We start from the raw sequence: 7,237 nt of genomic DNA, 5'->3' as shown, positions 1-7,237 counted from the left end.
CCAGGGAAGTGGTGGAGTCACCATCCCTGGAGGTATTTAAAAGACATGTAGATGCGGCGCTTAGGGACATGGTTTAGTGGGCATGGTGGTGTTGGGTTGACGGTTGGACTCGATGATCTTAGAGGTCTTTTCCAACCTTAATGGTTCTATGATTCTATGATTCTGCATTCAGCACTCCTATAGCACATCACAGCCAAGCATGAAGCTGGGTGAGAGGAGTGGGACTTATTAAGTCCAAATGGAAAAATCCTGCGCAGGAAAGCTTATTTTGCTGGCATTTGCTAGCAGAGAAAACAAGGAGCAAGTGGGACATGATACTCTTGCTATTGAGGGCCGTTCCTCTAGTTCAGAATGGAGCACATCGAGTGGGTCTCCATCTTCCACAGCTGGCCTCTACCTCTTTGGTTAACACCCGACCCATCCAAGGATTTCAGATTGCTTGTGTTGCTCTATGCCCTCTTTTCTGTGACGTTCTGACAGCCATGTATTTTCCACATGTCACACTGGGTTAGCTTTTCAAGAATAAGTACCAGTGACTCTTCATCTCATTATTATTAATTTTTGCATGTCCCAAGATTTGCCTTCCATATTTCTATCCACTGTTGTCCAGACAGGACATGCTGAAAAGCTGAATGAATTTGACGTGTCCAGAATAGATGATCTCCATATACATTCTGTGCTTGAACAGTAAATCCAACTTGGCTGGAACACGGCAGGCTTAGTACATGGTCCAAGTCCTCTTCTTCCACACACCAACATAGCAGTTCAAGGCATGGCACTGGCACTGGTTAGAGAACACCCTAATGGCAGCCTTATGTGGAGGAGAACTGCTCGTTTACATCTCCAGCATCAGACCCACCCTAATGTTAGCCCTTGGCTGAGCATGTCGTATAGGTACAGAATGAGGGAACCAAACCTGGGGCAGTTTCATCTATGCTGTCTCATATAAAAGGCTTTTCAGGTGAGTGGTCCCCAGAAACACAACATGGTTTTGTTCCAGGGAGAATTCATTCCAGAAGAGGACCGAGGAGTGAATCAACACATGTGCAATGGGGACACCAGGGAACCAAGACCTGGGAGTGAATGGAGGAACTAAATTATTGGATGCTGTAGGTGTAGCTTAGGGTTATAGCTATACAACTGGGTGCAAAATGCCTGGGAGCAAGCCCTGGAGCTAAGGTTAGGTAACATGGACTTGGTTGCATCCACCAACCTCCTGTAAAACGGCTCTCGAGTGGTCCGGATCAGAGCCAGTGCTCCAGTTAGGCAGGCAGTCGGGGCTTCAGAGCTCAAATTGAGTCCTGTCTGTTTTTTATTTAGGAGGGCAGACCTGCCCTAAGAAGCCAGACATCTAAGTTTTAGATGGCTGAAGTCAGCAGACGTGAACCATGCTCCCCAGTGAGTACCCTGCTCATGTCTCTATGAAAATACACAAACACTGAAAATCCCTAAACTGGAGTTGAGCACAAGCTGGACACCAAAGGGAAAGAAAAAAAAAAAGGTTCACGGGAAGCTAAACCACTGACACCTTACCTAGATTTTGTAGTTCCTATTTTATCTTTTCTAGATGTTGTTCAAACAAATAGGAAGTTCTGGTAAGGTACAGAGGCTGTTCCCGGCAAGGGCAGCGGGCAGCAGTCTGCCACAGGGGTTGATATTTAAACTGATGGTTCAGATGCCCTTCCCTCATGTAGGCAAAAGGAAGCTGCCAACAGAGGATAAAATACAGGAGATGAAACTTGGTTCATCCAGTCACACTTTCATCTGGAAATGTCTGATGCATAGATATGAATTTAAAGAAAAATTGGATTTACTGAGATAGGTGTAACAGAGGAGATTGAAAAGCCGACAGAGTGGGGTTGCTGGTAACAAAGGAAAGAAAAGGATCATATTTCTCTGTGTCTTAATATGTTAATTAAGTGGGAAAAGGGAACACTTTCTGCTATCTACCTGAGAAGAAAGTTTTGGACAAATGGTAGCTGTCAGACATTTTTGGATTTTGGTTGTTTTTCCTATGGGTTCTCCAGCTCGTCTGCAAAGAGATGGTTCACACAGTGTTTGAAAGCTGCCGTTTTCCTACTTGCTTTTTGGTTTCTGGTATGCACTGGAAATATTGTACAAAAAAAAAAAAAAGGAAAAAATGGGTGTTTGAGGAAACTAAAGGCACTAGAGGAAATTCTGATGGAAGGACAAACCAGAGACTTGTGGTGGTTAAGGCATCATACAAGTTAAAACACAATAAACAGAAAAGTAAGTGTAGGTTGAAAGATCAAAAAAATAAACAAAAAATAAAATGGAAGATGTGACTGACCAGGAGGCAGAGATGTATATCCCCACACCTCTTGCTTGCCTGAAAGCCCCAGAGGTCTCACGGCTCAAGGTAGGACACAAACCCACTGCCTTTCAAGCATGTGCTGAACATTGCTTATTTGGAACAATCGTCTCGCTGCTTTTTTTCCTTCCATTGGTATCTAAACAACACAGGCTACATCCCCCCCCAACTTACACAGCCTGTCCCAGCAACCAGGTCCTGCACAGCGTTCAAAACCAGTGCCACTGGTCACTGTTCTTGGGTGACTAAATGGCAGCTCCACACCCACTACAGCCCCTAGCTCCATCCCAGCACCACCACCTCACCAGCAGCAGCCATCTGGGTGCCTAAAATGAGGTTCCTGGTCAGTAAGCACCTCCATTAAGTGGGCTGATTTTTGAAAGCATGGAGCCTCCCATTGCAAAGATATTTGTACTGTGTAACACACATTTCACACACAGACAATTTCTGTGACGGTTCAGTCTCCGAGCAGGTCAGATTTCCTTTCCCCTGATATCATCTATCTATATGGCACTGCTGTGGTTTGCTCTGATGAACAACCAGCTATACATTGATTACCCCCAAAGCCTTGTGAGCTGCTGAGGAGCGCTCTAGCCCTGCCCAGGCAGAACATCAGTAAAAAAAACTACTGACATAATAGAAAGGGACGGGAATGTTGACATCAAACTTAAGCATTAACTTCCCTGCTTCCACCCAGCTGTTAGGGGTTATCATTTGTCCTTTGACTTATGTTGACATCCCCTGTATCCGCTCGTCTCATCCGCTTAAGAAGAGAGAATCATCCCCTCTAACGTTAGCCCTTCCCAGTGCAGACCGCTATACCTGAGCGAGCCATCTCATGCCGCTTGCATAGGCACTGCAGAGAAATGGGCACTTGTTGGGAGCAATTCATCTCCTGTAGACATCTCAGAGGGCAATGAAACACCTGGTCCTATTCATGGCCACTGGAGCTGGGATGACTCGCTCAGAGGTAGGAGACTGTGTTTGTTCCAGTGAATCCTCTGGATTCTGTCTACCTCCCTCCCTCAGCTTGGACACCTCAGGTGCTTGTTACGGTCAGAAGCAATTTGCTGCGTTCTGGGCTACAAAAGTCGTAAATTAAGATATACTTGCTCTACCTGCAACAGTAAATTGTTTCTTAACTTTCAAGAATTTCTGAGAACCTGGGAAGTATTTCCCAGCTAAGCTGGGAAGAAAAATGTGGTCTTAAAAAACACTGTGAAGGGCAACTATAAAAACAACTGGGTTAATCAAAATATTTCATTTTGATAATTTCAACTATTGTTTGATTTTTACTAAACTTAAACCTTTTTCTTAATTTTATTGAAAATTAACTCACATTTCTATGCATTTTTTTGAGACCTGGAGGAAATAGGATTGAATTTAGGAACTGCTGCAAGGGGAGATTTCAGCCGTTTGAAAGCGTCCTTTCTCCAACAAATCTATTTTTCTCTAATTGGGAAATTCATCAAAACTGAGCCTTTCCAGCAACCCTTTTTGCTTTTGATGAATCATCGTTGCCTGATGAAGACCTGCTTGGTCAAAAATTCTGGCTGAGTTCAAAGGTTTTGCTGCACCTGGATTAATTATTACTTCTACCCCGGGTAGACCATGGACTATGCTGAACTGGTGCCTGCAAGTGTTACTGTAGCAGATGTGACTGGAGGCCTTGCAGTAATGGAGGACAGTTTGATCTGTGTTGGTTTCTGTTAACTTTTAGAGTAGCTTTGGGACATGCAGGGATTTTTATTTAAAAAGGGGTGATCGGGTCCTAGTTTCTAGAGCAGATAATTAACAAAGTAGTCTCTTGATTTCTTTGTTGAAAACTACGCATGTGGGAATTAGGACTGGCAGTATACAAAGGCTTCTGGTGCCATTACTATATTGCTTTTTAAAGTATAATCACACTTTAAAGGCAATTCTAAAGAGATATTTCCACTCTTTTGGCCGAACCTGCTGTCTCTCCCCTCCCTTTCCACATTGACAGGTAGTAACACCCATGTTCTCCTGATGTTGCATAGGTGTTGTACCTCACCCAGACCAGGCTCCGGCACATCTTTGTGTGGTGGTTTAAGATGTCAGTGCCCAAAAAGGTGGCAGCAGAAGAGGCCAGGCACCAGTGTCCCAGCTAAGTCAGGGTAGCATTGCTCAAGCACCATCTGCACCAGCATACTCTGAGATGCGCAGCTGTGCCTGGCCATCGTGCTGGGCTCGCTCCTGCAGCTGCTCTTGCTGGTGAAGGAGAGCCAGACCCCAGAAAGTGGTCAGATAAGACATGTCAAAGGAGGAACTACTTGAACTGCTGCAGCCAGGTGGTCTCGAGCAGTTGCAGCAGTGCTGCTGAGTAATCTTGACTCCCATTACTGGCACCTTTGGCTTTCAGCATCCAAGTGTCACGAGATTTCCTCTAAGCTCAGCCAGGACCTAAGTGTGGCTGTCCTCTTTGATCCCGGGGCTTGCACGGTATCCAGCAGCAAGATTTTAAACAACAAGCCTCATTCTGCATCAAGATTCTCAGATCCGAATCTGTATTTCGGTGTGTGCCAGAGCCCACGCTAGGTTGGTACTGTCTGTCAGGAACAGTAAACCTGTTAACAAGCACGCAGAAGGGGCAGGAGGAGGGGAAGTCAGCTGTTATCAGCAGCCACATCCCTCAGATCCTTTTCCCTCTTTGGGATTAGCATATTCTGCTATTTTGATCCTCCAGAATCCTCTTGTTTCCAGTTAATCAGCAACGAGTCCCTCCAGGGATGGGTAATCACTCTGATGGATCTATGTGACTGAAGCAGAACGCAAAAGCCAAGTGAGCCTGAGCTGTCCTTCTTGGTTCTTTAAATTCGGATTCAAATGCAAAATTAATCTCCTGAAAAATATTTACAGTCTCTTCCCCCTTTTTTTAATGCATTATCACTACTGATGAGGCCAAAGGTAACTGATTAGCATCCTTCCTACATGAGGCAAAGGATGACTAAAATCTAACTAAACTCTGATCTCTGTTGCTTGCTGAGTGCCGTTGCTCATGAACCACACAAGGATGCAATTAGTTTAACAGCTCTTTATTATGAATGCGGCAGAACAGAATTAGAACTCAATTTACAAGTCTCCCTTTCAAACCCATTCAGCCGTTAAGGCCGCATCATCTTTCAGTTTTCCGAGGCATATAATTGATAAATGATTTCTCCCTGCACACCTCAGCTCCTCATCTTTATTCATGAACCAATTAATCTCCGTAGGACACTGTGATCATTTACATACATGGCCAATGTCACCAACCTCTGTCATTTCATTCTGGAAACAATTTTGCAGCCCGTGAAACCACCAGGAGGGGAAAATCTGGACTATGTCTAAATTTCTGTTGTTCTGGCATTTCTCCCTCACGTCATTCCCAAATATAAAAATCAGCTGCTACCTGTGCCAGAAAGCGATGGGTTAACCTGGGAGGAAACAGACCTCTCATCCCCGGGTGAGTGCTGTACAGGCAGTATGTTTCAATCGTGGCTGATGATAAGTATGAGCAGAGGCTGAAAATGCATGTTCGCTTTGCGTTTTTGAGTACTCAGTTATGCCACCCTACTTTATTCATTTTTTATTCTACTCTCCTTGCTGTTTAGCTTTCCAGGGTCAGCAGAGAGAAAGATGCTGTAATGTATGTGCTGTTTTGGGGAGGTGAGGAGGTGTCTGTACTGGTTAAACACATTCCTCATGAGCTCTGTTTCCTGAAGGTCTATTATCAACTCCACCCAAACAACACGTTTTCCAAGTGACTCATGTCATCTTATTGCCAGTAGATATTGATTTATTTGCCAGTATCTCAACAAGGAGTACTTGCAAAACAAGTTTAACTTCGTTGAACAAAGGATACCACAGGAGCACTCCAGGCAGAGCTTCTGAGCACTAGGGAAAGGTGCTCCAAGTACCACGTACAGAGAGCACGCTTTGGCTAAGGTGCAAGCGAATGGGTGCACACCTGTCCCCCTCTCTATGTACACAGGTATGTATGTACATATCAGGAATGCAATTAGCCCTGGAGTAGCGATGCATTCTGCCTGTGTCTGAGTGCATCAACACTATTTGCTGCTCTTCTCTGCATTGCTTGCACTTGCTCACGTTGCTTGCATGGCATCTGGCAGAGGTTAGAAGGGTGGGCCCTTCCTCTGGGCTTTTGGAGGATGCTGGGACCTGTTTGAGGATGCTGGTGAAGAGAAGTTCCATGGAGCAAAGCTCCTGCCCCCTTCCGTTCACCCCTCTCAGCTGGTGTGGTCCCCACCTCAGAGAGGCACGTCTCACTCTCAGCCCATGCTGACCATCAGTCTGCACAAGCAGATCTACACTGCAGAGAGACTCATCGCTGTCCCAGCAGAACAGCTCTTGTACAAATGCATCTGAATAGGCACTTGACTTTTCTTCTATCCGTCCAGGGATGGGGAAGGGGCGAGGTGAGCTTTCCTACAGTGCACTCTCAGTGTTGCAGTTGCAGACCCCCAGCAAAGCAGTGACACCGTTGTATGGCTGCTCCAGCCCAGCATGGTGTGACTGCTCGGGCAGCTGGGGGCATCTGTGCTGAAAGCTTCTGCAATCTGCATCCAAGGACCATGCTCTGAGAGCCCCGTCATTCCTGTTTGGGGTGTCATTTCCAAACCTTTAGGAGATCACTGTAGGCTAGAGAGGGATTTCTGTCACAGTGCTGGGTATCCCCCTGCCCAGAGCTTGTATGAGAAGTGCAGAGTGAAATGACCTTATGAGAATTTGTTCCTCTACTAAACTCAAAGACTCCGGGTGCTCCCGAATGGATGCCACAAGGTCAGCAGAGGCTGAACCTGTATTAGTAGGTTGTTCCCACGTGTTGTAAAGCTTGGCAAGCCAAGGAGGTTTCTGACACATTGGTCCCATTAGCACAGTTCACAA

This window comes from Pygoscelis adeliae, unplaced genomic scaffold (genome assembly GCF_000699105.1).
Source record: "Pygoscelis adeliae isolate BGI_AS28 unplaced genomic scaffold, ASM69910v1 Scaffold74, whole genome shotgun sequence".
Classification (NCBI taxonomy): Eukaryota; Metazoa; Chordata; class Aves; order Sphenisciformes; family Spheniscidae; genus Pygoscelis; species Pygoscelis adeliae.
The sequence above is the reverse complement of the archived record's forward strand: the minus strand, read 5'-3'. Positions refer to the sequence as shown.